Here is a 14611-nt window from a genome sequence, read left to right as displayed (position 1 = left end):
GAATTATGAAGTAGAATGCTATGAAAGGACGGAAATAAACATGTAAAATAGGTGCATGAAATGCACCTCAAACCTCCCCAAGCTTAGACCTTTCTTGTCCTCGAGAAAGAACAAAATGAAGCCTAAGCCCTTTCTTTTCTAGTGTGCGCTTGAGTTTGATTGCAGCTAGCGCGCTTGACTAAGAAGAATCACCCTCGAGATGACGATAGGTGACTAAACAGAAACTTAGATGAAAAGAACAGAAGGAAAGAGAAGGACCTAAAGGAAATTAAGAGTGAATGCATGCAATAAAATAAAAACTAATGAAAATAACACATGTACAAAAATTTTAACAAAGCTTCAAATATTTTTTTCAAACATCAATGCAACAAACAAAACAAAACGAACGAGATTCAATCTAATTAACCTCATTGTGTCATACAGCTGAAGGTGTACCTATCGTGCCTTGAGATAACTTGGCATTAACCCCACAAAGATATATAACATTAAAAACAAGACTTTTAGCCACTCCCTACCACAACAAAACAAAATCAAAAGCTACAACACTTGTTCACTTTTACCGGTATTGGGTTAGCACATGGAACAAATTAGGGTGTTACTCTCGTGAAAACATATGTGATGAAAAATATGCTCAATCATCTTTATTTTACAAAACATGACAATGACCGACTCCAGTTACTTGTTTACTAACAACAATCTTTTTCTAAAAATTCCCTAATATTTACCCAGATTAGTTACATATTTCAAACCACTTACACCAGTCAAAGTAGTTAACAGTTAGTCCCGATGTAATAAGTTCAAGTTCAAGTCCAATGGGATCTTTTGGTAGCCAAGTTTCCTAATTGTGTTCATTTATGTAAATCAAGTTACTATGGAATTTTCCACTTATTAACTCATGACTCAAAACTTGTGGAATTGTCCACTTATTGACTCTCTTTTATGAGTATTATATATATATATATATATATATGGCTTAATTCTTTATATTTTTGTCCTTGACTCTTTCTTTTGTTGGGACATCTCATGGTCTATTACAATGAGGGGCTTCTAAGGCATTTTTCGGGGGACTGATGTTAACACACAAAGACCCATAAGTATAGTTAGAAACAACGTCCCCAAGCAGAGTACTTAGAAGGGAATAGGCAAAAATGATTTTTTTAGAGCGCTGGATGGTTCGGGGCACTAAAATTTTATATTCTTTTTATGATTCTTTTGAATTTGGAGTTTGGTTATGATTGAGAACTTACTACTCATAACACCGGTCGTCTGTTCCAAGGGCTAACATATACCTATTATTATGCTTCGGTGTTGATAACCTTATCATTCTTTGTTTTGCATCAGTAGCTTCGGGAGGCGTGTCCGTGTGTGATTAGATTTCTTCAAGATTTTTTTTATGAAAAACGAACAAGTTCTAATCTCACGACATCATTTACCAATTCAACAGATTCAAGAAGATTGGGTTCCTTTAGATTGATTTTTTTAAAGATGAAAAAGGATAAAAATGCTAAAAATAGAAAATCTTTTTGGAATTTTTATAAATGCAAACTAAGAAATAGTTGAGAACAAGATATTTTTGTAATATTTTTTTTTGGGTGATTAAAAATGTGAAATGCAAAGAAATTGAGAAAGAGAGACAAAAATTGAAAAAAAAAAATTGAATTTTTTTAATGCTTTGAAATGAATGCATGAAAAAAAAGTAAAATGTGTTCGGATTTTTTTTAAATGTTTTTGATGAAATGCATGTGGAAACTAGAACCTAATGTATAAAGACCCCTCCCCAAGCTTAAGATTAAGCATCGTCCTTGATGCTCAGAGAGGGTAGGGCAACCTACTGACCGTGGGGGTCCAACGCTTCAGGAACTACATAACCTCATAATGATTATTTTGTACCATTTGTGTCAGTTGCTGAACAGAGGCATTGGTTGCAGACAAATCAACTTGAATGTCGGCAACAACTTGATCAAGGAGATCAAAACGCCTCATGTGTGTGTCATGGTACTCAGTCGCCCGACGGGTGTAGATGTAACGAGCGGTCTCTACCGAGGCGACATAAGTGGATCCTCCCGCAATGGGATGAGTGGAGTGAGCAGGAGCAACAGGGGGATTAGTATGAGTGTCATCTTCATGGTCGACAATCAGCAGCTCAAGAGCATTCGGGGTGGACTCGAGAGCACGCAAATTGAATCTGCAGAAGTATTATTTGGGAGACACCACCGAGTCTGAGTGATGTCCGCTGGAGCTGGAGGTAGCCGAAGTTCCCAACAGGAACTCGGAAAAATAGGGTTTACCATGCACCAACCATGTGAGACTACCGTCACTTTCTCTGTGGAAGAAAGATGAAGCTACAAGGACACTGGATGTGATGGTATAGGAGCCTTGTGTGATTTTCTCTAGATTCAGGAGCTTGCTCTCAAAAAGCTCGACACAAGTATGGTGGGTGGTGAGATAAGTGATAATCCCTCCACAACAAATAGGGCCGGAGTCACTAGTGGAGACCTTGAGAAGTTTAGAAGTAAGAAAGACGCCAAAATGTGGTCTCTTCAATCCGGTGACCATGCACCAAAGAATTTTTAGCTCCTTCTTACCGGCTCTGCTAACGTCTTCTTGGGGGAAGACAATATTAGCAATAATTTGGAGAGCCACCCTTAAGACTGGATGAATGATTTGATATGCTTTGGCTGATCGAGCCTCATACACATCAAGTCCGTGATTTCCTTCCAAAAGGCTTTAGTTTTGAAAATGGTATTTTTCTCTCGCATGTATCCTAATTTAGGACCATAAGTATTGTGTGTAGAAATCCCAACAAAGCCACTAAGATATTTAGACTCGGAAAAAATTACAATTGCATGAGACAGAATGAGAGACTTTTGGCATTGTTATTGAATTCCAAAGATTGTAAGAATTCAGTAGTTGTGTTTTTATATCATACTATTGGTGACAAAGTGAGAATAATCTCCTAACCAATATAGCTAAACAACCTAAGGATGCCATCATAAAATCCTAGTTCTTCGAGAGTGGTAATATCTACAAACCGTTGCTGAGAGTATTCACGGTCCTTTAGGTGACGGTAGTGGTCACAATGCTCAAAACAATTATCCACAATGGTGGTGACACCATATTTAGATTCCAATTGTTCCTTTGTCTTTGGATTCTTGCGTTTTGGCATGATGAAAAACCAAATGTATGACAAACAAATGGTGACCACAGGCTAAAGCACAACTAGATAAGCACGAATGAACAACTATATGAAGCCCAAGAATGGATTCACAACAATTCTAACCAAAAAAACAAAAAATTAATGCATAAAACTTAAGATATGGAAGGCATGTACCATTCAAATGCTTGAATTTGTGATGCTTGCTTGAATTGTTCACTTCATCTTCAACCTCAAGAAAAGCTTGAACCTATCAATGGTGGAATGTACAATTAGAGATGAAAGCTTTCAATATTCTTTCGAAAATACCTCCCTAAGCTTGCTCTTCAAACCCTTTACAACAATCTTGAACCCTAATACAAAAATCAAATCAAAATTCAAAAAGAAAAAAAAAATTAGGGTTTGGAAGTGAAATCCAATTTTTACCCAATAATGAAGGAATTCGACCTAGATGATGAATAAGATGAAGGTAGGGAACTTAAATGTCATACCTTTGTGCTTAATTGTTGGAATGATTCAAGAAAATCAAAGGTTTATTAGGTTTTAGTAGGTTTCGGTCAAAGAATGATGAGGAGGAGGAGAAAACGCACGATCATTGGGTTATGCGAGAATGAGTCTGATTAAGAAAAATGCATAACCGAATCGCATGGTGTCTCTCCAAAGCGCACGACCGAACACAAACCTGTGAGTGTCGAGAAGAGGAGTCGCGACCAAATTGCACGATCTAATCCAGACCGTGTGTTTTTCAAATCAATCTGTGTGAAAGATTTTTTTATGCGAGGAGACCACGAATCGATGCACATTCTAGCTTTAGGCCGTGCGTTTTTGAGCTATTCCCATGTGATTTTGTGTTAGCTTGTGCGCAATTTTTTTTTAAAAACTATGATTTCGATGCATGATCTAGCCCTAGGCCTTGCATTTTTTTGGTGTTAGCCCATGCTTAATTATTTTTCTTTGAAAACCTCGAAAGCCAAGCATGGTCTAAAATTAGGCCGTGCGTTTTTGAGTCTCGCCCATGCTAATTTGTATATGCCAATGCGTTTCTTTTTTGTAATCCTCAAAGAAATTTGTTGTTTTTAACATGACTCCCTCTTAATCTTTTAGATATTAAAACTATTTTGCATGGACTTTCAAAAATGCTCAAAAACATTGCAACACAAATGAAATAAAGTAAAAGAAAGAAAATGGAATGAAATACTCCCGAGTTGCCCCTCGGTTAGCTGCCTTTGTTTTAAGTCTTTGGCTCGACCTTGCCCATAGATTTTACTTGATGTAGTCCATGCGTTCCAAGCTATCAACCTCCATATCCTTCTCTTGGATACCTTCGTAAAAGACCTTTAACCTGTGACAATTAACTTTGAATACTTTTCATATTTTGTTACTTCGACTGCACCATGATCATATACGTTAGTAACAATGAACGATCCTACCTACTGGGACCGTAACTTACCGAAATAACATTTAAGACGAGATTCATAGAGTAATACCTTTTGACCAATATCAAAGGTCTTACGTGAAAGGTACTTATAATGGAATGCTTTGGTATTGTCTTTGTAGATGCATGAGCTCTCGAATGCTTCATTTCTGATCTCCTCCAACTCTTGGTTCTCTAACTTTCGGTGAATACCCGCTTCATAAATCTTCATGTTTAGCTTTTTGATAGCCCAAAAAGCTTTGTGCTCCAGTTCAACACGAAAGTGGCATGCTTTGCCAAACATGAGTCTATAAGGTGACATCCCGATTAGAGTTTTATATGTGGTTTGGTATGCCCAAAGAACATCTTCTAGCCTCAAGCTCTAATATTTGCATTTTGTATTCACTGTCTTCTTAAGTATGAACTGTGGGTGATAAGCCTGTAGACACCCGATGTTGGACTCCATACTTCTTGAGAACCGATCTGATAGCTTTGTTGCATAAATGTGTGCCTATGTCACTAATCAAGGCTTTTGGAGTTCCAAACCTACATAATATGTTAGCCTTGACAAAATCTACAACAACTTTAGCATCATCAGTTCTTGTTGCCTTTTCCTCTACACATTTGGAAACATAATCAATAACCAAAAGTATGTATAAGTTCACAAAGGATGAAGGAAAAGGACCCATAAAATCAATGCCCCAAATATCAAATATTTCACAGACCAAGATGGGAGTCAAACACATTTTGTTTCGAGAATTCAAAGAACCGATCATTTGACATATCTCACAACTTTTGCAAAAGGTGTAAGACTCATGAAATAGTCAAGGCCAATAAAATCCACAATCTAAATTTTTTTGGCAGTTCTTTGAGGACCGAAATGCCCTCCACAAGCATAACTATGAAAAAAACTGAGGATGGTTGTACATCATGTTCTTCAACACATCTTCTTATTACATGATCTGCACAATGTTTCCAAAGGTAAGGTTCATCCTAAATGTACATTTTTGCATCTTTCTTGATCTTATCTCTCTGTGAACTCGTGAGATTGGGTGGGAACTTCCCTATGACCATGAAATTGCATATATCTGCATACCAAGGTGGTGTCTCGATAACAAACAAGTGCTCGTCTGGTAATGTGTCATGAATGGGCGTCGCATCTCCGGATTGAACTATTCGGCTTAAATGATCGGCGCCCAGGTTCTCCTTCCCGCTTCAAACTCTTGCAAAAGCAACATCCATTGTATTAACCTCGGCTTCAAATCTTTCTTGGTTTGTAAGTGCTTTATAGCTGCATGGTCCGAATAGATGATCACTTTATTTCCATGGAGGTCTTATCAAAACTTCTCTAGTGCGAAGACAATCGCAAGCGACTCTTTTTCTATTATGGTGTAATTTCTTTTTGTACTATCAATGGTCTTGGATGCATAGTAGATAACATGATGTGCTCGATCCATCTGCTGAACCAATACCGCCCTAACAGTCGTGTTGCTCGTGTCACACATGATCTCAAATGGGAGATCCCAAATAGGTGGTTGGGTGATTGGATCGGAGGTGAGTACATCCTTCAAACAATCAAAACCATCCTTGCATGGCTGAGTAAACTAAAATTTAGCGTCTTTTTGGAGTAGTTGACACATCAACTTCGTGATCTTCGAGAAATCTTTGATGAACCGCCAACAGAAACCTGCATGACCAAGAAACGAATGAACTTCCCAAACATTTTTCGGGTAAGGAAGACTCTTGAGAACATCTATCTCGGCTTTGTAAACTTCCAAGCCTTTTTTGCGACACAATATGACCTAAAAGCAATCCTTTGTCCACCATGAAATGGCATTTTTCATAGTTAAGCACAAGATCTGTGTCAATGTACCTTTGTACATTTTTTGTTAGATTGCTTAAACATTCATCAAAGGAGTCTCCATAAACTGTAAAATCATCCATGAAGACTTCAATGATGTTTTCAACATATTTAGAAAAAATGCTCACCGTTCATCTCTGAAATGTTGCAGGTTCATTGCATAGACCAAAAGGCATACGCCTATAGGCAAATGTGCCAAAGGGACAAGTGAAGGTGGTTTTATCTTGGTCTTCTGGGGCTACCGAAATTTGATGAAAATTTGACAAACCATATAAACAACAGTAGCGAGATTTGCCCGCTAATCTCTTTAATATTTTTTCAATGAATGGAAAGGGAAAATGGTATTTTCTCATTGAGGCATTCAACTTTCTATAGTCAATACAAACTCTCCACCCGTTTTGTACATGGGTTGACACCAAATCTCCCTCTGAATTCTTGACAACTGTGACCCCAGCCTTTTTGGGACAACCTGAATAGGTCTCACCCATTTACTATCAAAGAGGGGGTAGATCATACCGGAATCCAAAAGCTTCATGGTTTCTTTCTCTACTACCACCATCATGGGTGGGTTTAATCTTCTTTGTGCCTCTCGGGTTGGTTTGAAGTCTTCCTCCATGAGAATCTTGTTCATGCTTAAGGAAGGACTCAACCCTTTGATATCTGTGATGGTCCACCCTATTGCCTTCTTGTACTTTTTCAGCAAAGTCACCAACTCATCTTCTTCTACAATAGACAAGTTTTTAAAGATTATAACAGGCAAAGTCTTCACTTCTCCAAGGTATGCATACTTCAAATGATTTGGAAGAGTCTTCAATTCTATCTTACGTGCCTGCATAATAGAAGGAAGAAGTTTTTCATTAGAAATTGGCAATTTCACTTTGGTATTATCATAACCTCATTTTCTTCCTTTCTTCCATGAACTCCACAATTTCAAATAACTCTTCATCCAACTTAAAATTTTCTACAATCTTTTTGACTGAATTATTATCAAAATTCCTATTCAAAACTATCTCCAACAAATCATGGTTAGCCAACTCAAAACACTTTTCAGTCAAGGGCTAGATCATATTAACAAAATTTATACAATAAACATCACTTGGGTATCATATTGCTTCGTATATATTGAAGTTGATGACATCCCTATCGAATTCCATAGACAATGTACCATTGTAGACATCAATTTTTTTCTTCCTATTTTTAATAATGGTCTACCTAAAATATGGAACTCGAGGTTGGGTGGTCATCATCTCTCATATCAAGCACATAAAAATCTGCAGGAAAGTCAAGTTCATTAACTTGTACAAGAACATACTCTAATACACCTTTTGGGTGTACAATAGAACAATCTACAAGTTATATAATCACCCTGATTTTGTTAATGTGCGTATACCAATAGATTTACAAGGAACGGTGAAAACACCCGGATCCTTGCACTTTGGGGGCATCATTTTTTGTAAAACTGTAGAAACATTTTCAGTAACTTTTACTGTCTCATTACCTCGCAGCTTCTTTTTAGATGTGCAAAGTTTCTAAAAAAACTTAGCATATCTAGGTACATGTTTGATCACGTGTAAGAGAGGAATGTTCACTTCAACTTTCCGCAACATTGCCATAATCTCACTATCTTCTCTCTCGTTTTTATTGATGCTAAATCTTGATGGAAAAGGTGGCGGTGTGGTATTTAATTCTTTCTCTTTTGGCTTCTTTTTCTCCATCGTTTTTCTTTCTTTTCATCTTTCTTTGGTGGTTTCTGTACACCAATTCATCTTCTTCTTCTTCTTGAATCTTTGGGACATCATATTTCCTTCCACTCTTTAAGCTAATTGAACAAGCATTGAGTGTTGGGTTTTTTCAGTTTGAGGAGGCAGCTTTCCTTGATTCTCCATTTTGCTCACCGATTGAAGAAGTTGTGCTATTTGTTGCTCAAGATTCTTGATGCTTGCCTTGGTTTCTTACTGAAAAATTTCAATGCTAGTGGCAAGGCTTTTGACTTTGTCTTCTAAGGACATGCTTGATGAACCATTTTATTGAGGAAGAGGTTGTGGTTTCCTTGGTTGGTAGTTTTGTTGTGGAAATAGTGGCCTTACTTGGTAATGGGTTAGTTTTCTTTGTAGATAGCCATGTTTTGGTTATTGTTCCACCATTGATTGCCTTGGGACTAATCATATGATCTTTGATTGTACCCGAAATAGCCTCCCATAGCATTTTCTTCCTCATATTCTTCTTCTTGCAATTGAGGACATATATCGGTCCGGTGTCCCACTTGAGTGCAAATACCACAAGGACAGGGTGTGGATTGCACACCTTTGTCCTTAGTAATCATCATTACAACCTTAGTTAACTCGGATAGTTGCGCTTCAATTTGAGGGGTGTGCACCTCTTTTACGCATCGGGGTGCATTTGTGTACCAATCTTCATCTTGTCGCGTACGCTTGGAATCCTCCGCCATGTTTTTTATGAGATCCCGAATCTCATTTGCGGTCTTATCGGTCAAAGATCCTCCACTTGAAGAGTTAAGAATTGTTCTTTCCCAAGGAGTCATGCCTTAAATAAAGTATTAGAGGATTTGATACTCATTAATACCATGGTTTGGGCAATAGGCACAATACTTTGGGGGCATCCTTTTTTGTAAAACTGTAGAAACATTTTCACTAACTTTTACTGTCTCATTACCTCCCAGCTTCTTTTTATATGTGCAAAGTTCCTAAATGAACTTAGCATATCTAGGTACACGTTTGATCATGTCTAAGAGAGGGATGTTCACTTCAACTTTCTGAAACATTGCTATGATCTCACTATCTCGTCTCTCTTTTTTATTGCTGCTCAATCTTGATGGAAAAGGTGGTGGTGTAATCTTTGCTTCTTTCTCTTCCGGCTTCTTTTTCTCTACCATTTTTCCTTTCTTTTCATCGGTCTTTAGTTGTTTCTCTATCACCAATTCATCATCATCTTCTTCTTCTTTGGGCATCCTTGGGCCATCATATTTCCTTCCACTCTTCAAGGTAATTGAACAAGCATTGAGCTTTGGGTTCTTTTTGGTTTGAGGAGGCAGCTTTCCTTCATTCTCCATTTTGCTCACCGATGGAAGAAGTTGTGCCATTTGTTGCTCAAGATTCTTGATGCTTGCCTTGGTATCTTACTAAAAAACGTTTAGTGCTAGTGGCAAGGATTTTGACTATGACTTCTAAGGACATGCTTGATGAATCCGTTTATTGAGGAAGAGGTTGTGGTTGCCTTGGTTGGTAATTTTGTTGCGGAAATGGCAGCCTTGCTTGGTAATGGGCTGGTTGTCTTTGTAGATAGCCCATGTTTTTGTTGTTATTCCACCCTTGATTGCCTCGGGGCTAATCATAAGTTCTTTGATTGTGCCCGAAATAGCCTCCCATAGCATTTGCTTCCTCATTGCTTCGTCTTGTAATTGTGGACACATATCGGTCGGGTGTCCCACTTGAATGAAAATATGTAATATCTGGAAATCTATAAGGTATTATTTATTAATTGGTTAAATTATATAAGTTTTGTTATGGGCTTTGGTAGTTTTGGACTTGACATGTGGGCTTAGTCGAGGCCATACGTTGGGCGTAGTTGGTTCAAAAAGGACGTAGAGGCATGCACGTATGCAGAGCGTATAGGGAGGTACGCGCGGCGTACATGCTCAAACCCAAAAACCCTAATTTTTAGGGTTCAAGCCTTATATAATGTCATTAAGTCTCAAGTGTTAGCCCCCTATCAGCCTTTATTTTCCAGAAACCCTAATATCGAACCCTATAGCATATTGGAGTGTTCTTAACCTTTTGAAGTGTATTTTTGGTAGTTTGGTGCTTTTCATAGAAGAAGGAGTTGGTGAAGAAACTTTATCGGAGCTTGAGCTTGTGGAACCAGAGGTTTGGCACCTTACTCAGTTGCAAAAAAGGTATAAAGTATCAATCTTGGCCTTTGAATGCTTATATCTCCGTATGTTATGGTTTATGTCTCCTTAGTCCCTAAATTTAGGTATTGGAGAGTAGGAGTTACTCCACACCCTGGGACTGTCCCTTCTAGTGTATTAGTGAGTTTAGAATCATAAAAATGGAGCATTGGACGTTAGTTCTCTTTCATGCATGAGTTATTTTATCTTTGGGGATTAAGAAGGTAGAGTTTTGGTGTAAAAACTCTTTATGGCCATGCAAAACCATTGCAACGCCCGGTTCCCGGTATGTATTTGTATTATTATAAGTTTTTGCATATTTACACAGGGACTCGACGAGTTGGAGGCCCAACTCGTCGAGTAGATGTGAATGTTGGACGCGGGTGGAAGAGTCTACTCGCCGTGACTGAAGCCCCGACTCGACGAGTAGACCTGTCTGGATGAAACCCTAAATTTGAGGGTTTGAACCCTATTTAAACAACTTATAGGGTCTCCACTCCATCCTCCATCACCCTCAGAATCTCTTCACGAAACTCTAATCGAATATTGAGTGTTCTTGAGCCTTTTTGTGTCATTTGTGTGTTTTGAGGCTTGAGAAGAAGGAGGAGGCTTGGGAGATCAAGTGAAAGAAAGTAGATCCAGAGGTTTTGGCACATTTCCAACTCAGTTGAGGTATAAAGCTGATACCTTGACTATTCATTTCTTAGATCTCCATTTAGGGCTATTTTCTACTTTTTCTAAGTCTTAGTGAAGCCATATTCAGGATTGTGAGTATCAATGGGTTGTACTTCAGATCCTGAACCTTTAAGGGTTCCCACGGCATAAAGGTGCCAACTTTATGCCCATGGGAGTCCCTTGCACCAAGTAGACTTCATTTTGGGTCCGTATGAGCTAGTTAACCCATGCATGCACGTAAAGTTTGTAACTTTACGTGCTATATCGATCCTAGGAGCTCAGATCTATGTTCTGGTTGCATTAAGCCCGACTGAAATCGACTTGGTAGACTTGGACTTTGGGGGACTCGGCGAGTCGCTCATAGGAGTCGGCGAGTTGGGTTATGGTTCCCCAACCTTTTCTGTTTCTGATCGATTTGGTGGACGTGAATATAGACTTGAAGATCAAAGAACTCGACGAGTTCAAGGATGAACTCGTCGAGTTCAAGGCAATGTCCCAACATATATCAAGAAGAACTCGACGAGTTCAAGGAAGAACTCGGCGAGTCAAGGACTAAACACTTCAACTTGTATGAAGAAGGACTCGACGAGTTCATGGACGAGCTCGGCGAGTAAAGAGCAAAAAGGTCCCGATTCTGTATGAAGGAGAACTCAACGAGTTCTTGAAAGACTCAACGAGTAGGATCATACTTCCGGTATTTTGTGGATTATGGAACTCGAAGAGTTGGTGGACCTACTCGGCGAGTTGAGTCAACCAGATGTTGACTTTGACCAAAAGTTGACTTTGACCAGGGTGTTGAACTTGACTTTGACTTTAACATGAGTTGATCCTTGAAAGGGTTAAGACTATGAGATGGTAATTAAGGAAGGTTGTTATGTGTAGGAGTTTGAGAGGAGTTGATTCTAGCATCGAGGACAGTTCGAACACTTCACGAAATTGAGGTGAGTTACCTTCCAATAGAAGTGGCTCTACGGCCACAATGTCGGCTCACTAGTAGGAGTTGTTTGATTAGATGATTGTCTTTGTGATAATTATCTAGGTTTGCTACTACTTGATATGGTTTATGTGCTAGCATGATATGATGTTATGTGATAGTGATAGTAAGGGCAATAGTCCCCATGTCACGGTCGTAAGGACCGAAGGGTAGGTCGGGCACCCCAGAATTGCCCAGAAGTGTATTTATGCTATTATATTATATGGTAGTAGTAGGGGGTGAAATAGTCCCCGTAGCCGGTTGAGATAAACCGGAGGGTAGGTCGGGCACCCCAGAATGGCCTGGCAGGGTAGGTCGGGTACCACATAATTGCCCGGCAGTATGTTTGTTGTATGGTATGAGGTATGATGGGGGAAATCACCAAGCTTTGTGCTTACAGTTTCAGTTTTGTTTTCAGGTATCTCTTCTTCGAAGGGGAAGGATCCGACACGGTAGCAGCGCATCACACACGCACAGGATTTACGCATTATGAGATTCTTGGGATTGTACTCTGACATTGTTGCTATTTTATGATATGGTTTTGAGACATGTGACTATGGTTTTATGAAATGATATGATTCGATGATGTTTTTCAGTAAACCATTTTATAAGTTACTTATATAAAAAAAAAATTTGGTCATGATTTTTGGGATGTTACAAGTTGGTATCAGAGCCTTGGTTTGAGGGATTCGGGCGCACCTTCGGGGGTGTCTGGAGTCAAATCGAGGGTTTAAAAGATTTTTACAAGAAAATAGTTTTTCTAAAATTTAAAATGAGGAATATTGAGAAAGAACAAGGTGTATGATGCGTACGACCGGCTGAGCTCAAGTAAGTTTTCCCCAAGATACCCATACATGTTATGTTATGATATGATTATGAGAACTGCATGCTACATTAGAGCTAAGGATCTAGGAAGATACCTTATGTGCCTGCTATATGTGCTTATTGAGTTACATTCTAGAACTGATTAGTCAGTAATATGATGGCCTGAATAGGATATTCCTTTATGGTTACTCAATGCTCGAATGCTGCTTGCTTTGTGCTTTTAGGAGTTCTAGTTATATTTAGCTAATAAGTAAATGGATACGTTAAGTTACATATTGTGAGGACTAAATAATTTCAGAAGGTTAGGACTAGCCCTATTGCGTAGCTCTTGTCTGAGTCCAACCGTTGTAGGGTAGGACCTCTCATTCAAAGAATTATCTGGTCTTAGTGATATGTAATGGTATTCGCAAGCTAGTTAGGTAAAGGTGGAAGAAATTACTTACGCAGCTGATGGCGGAGAGTAGGTCGAAGAGTTACCCTAGGGTAAGCCTATGATGAGAATAATGCAGAGAGAAGTAGTAGTAGAAGGGACTTGGTGAAGTCAAGGCAATCCTTAAGGAAAGTACGGATAGATGTGGAAGGTAGTATGGGCCCGTACTACTGAAAGTAGAGGATCCGTACCTGAGTCAAGGAGGGCTGAGATAGAACCAGGGAACTTATAGTATGTGAGACCTCTCGAGGTTATGCATGACCCTGATGATTATGTGTTTTGTTTCAGAATGGTGATGATTACGTGACACAGAGGGGGAGGCTTAGGGTCAGGATCAGGTTCGGGATCGGGTTCCGAGCCAGTTGATGAGAGACTACATGAGTTCATTGCTTCTAAGATCACTAGAGGCATCCTTGAGTCGACCCCGGTGATTTTTGGGTTGATCAAGGAAGGGATTATCGAGCTGATGGAGGATCGCCTCAGGGAGTTTCAGAGTGACACGGCTGCCAGTCAGTCGGGGACACGCACAATCTCCTTCAAGGTCTGGGGATGTGGTGCACCCGACTTCCACGGGGTGAAGGACCCCATTGTTTCCAGGAGATGGATCGCAGACATAGAGTCTGCTCAGTTGACGAGCTTCTGCCCTTAGGGGGTCGAAGGTCCGATATGTTGTAGGTTGTTTGAGGGACCAAACTCGAGATTGGTGGGAGGCGGTCGGTGATTCTTTAGGAGCCCCATCAATTGAGGATATGACTTGGTCGGACTTTGTGACCAGGTTTAGGGCTAAGTGTTAGATTAGTGTCTAAGTCCATAACTATATTTGGTATATACTTGACCCGGTTGTAGCATGGTCCTTTTGGGTTGCCTTCACCAAAGCAACTAGACAGGATGATTTATGGAGAGAGAGGATATTATGGTTTATTAATATATTATATGAATAATATATTAAAGGAGAAATCGTATTGTTTAATTAATATTGGTCAAGAATTAATTAAGAATTAATTTTGTGGCTGAAAGAGATTAATTAAATAAAGGGGACTGGAATTGTCAATTATAAGATAATTGAATTTGGGCTGTGGATCTTGTGGATTAAGGGAGTGGACAATTTTAAGGTGGGAGCCCACTTAGAAATCGTCCAAGGGCCCTATTCCAGAAGGTCCTTGGATCTGCTTAGGGCCTAAGCTATCCAATTAGGGTTTTGACTGAAACCCTAGCACCTCAGCTATTTAAGGACGCCTAGGGCTGCATATTTCGGCTAGCAGAAGAAACCATAGAGTTCTTATAGCCAAAATTGTGCCTCCATTCCGTCTCTTCTCAATCATCTTCTTGCCTTGGTGTTTCTAATCCATTAGAGGTATTACACTTGTGATAC

The sequence above is a fragment of the Lactuca virosa genome, chromosome 1, assembly GCF_052849685.1.
Source record: "Lactuca virosa cultivar CGN04683 chromosome 1, Lactuca_virosa_CGN04683_v6, whole genome shotgun sequence".
NCBI lineage: Eukaryota > Viridiplantae > Streptophyta > Magnoliopsida > Asterales > Asteraceae > Lactuca > Lactuca virosa.
Note: the sequence above shows the minus strand (reverse complement) of the source record.